General features: G+C 49.7%; 1 protein-coding gene across 1 annotated transcript in view; it reads right to left on the bottom strand.

The window, feature by feature from the left end:
• CDH23 (cadherin-related 23) overlaps nucleotides 1-376 on the bottom strand; it is a 409549-nt gene that overhangs the window by 327612 nt on the left and 81561 nt on the right. The gene's annotated exons all lie outside the window — the stretch shown is intronic.

The following is a 376-nucleotide window of genomic DNA, read 5'->3' as shown; positions in this document are numbered from 1 at the left end:
AGGAAGCGTCTTTTTATTTCATGGCTGCAGTCACCATCTGCAGTGATTTTGGAGCCCCAAAAAATAAAGTCTGACACTGTTTCCACTGTCTCCCCGTCTATTTCCCATGAAGTGATGGGACCGGACACACTACTGAGCCCTAGCCAATCAGAGCACAGCATCTCCCTGATCACAGTGATTGGTTCAGGGATGAACATGTGACCCAAGCTGGCCAATCAAAGCCAAACCTGGCACTTCTACTGAAACAAATAGGAGAGAGGTGCTTTTCTTCCCCTGGGGTTGGTCCTGCTGGCAGCCATCTTTGACACCACAGGAAGAGCCTGGCTGAAGATGAGGCCAACAAGGGAGAAAACAGAGCCAAATGGTACATGGAGAG

The sequence above is a fragment of the Bison bison genome, unplaced genomic scaffold (assembly GCF_000754665.1).
Source record: "Bison bison bison isolate TAMUID 2011002044 unplaced genomic scaffold, Bison_UMD1.0 scf7180017864309, whole genome shotgun sequence".
Classification (NCBI taxonomy): domain Eukaryota; kingdom Metazoa; phylum Chordata; class Mammalia; order Artiodactyla; family Bovidae; genus Bison; species Bison bison.
Note: the sequence above shows the minus strand (reverse complement) of the source record. Positions and strands in the feature narration are given on the sequence as shown.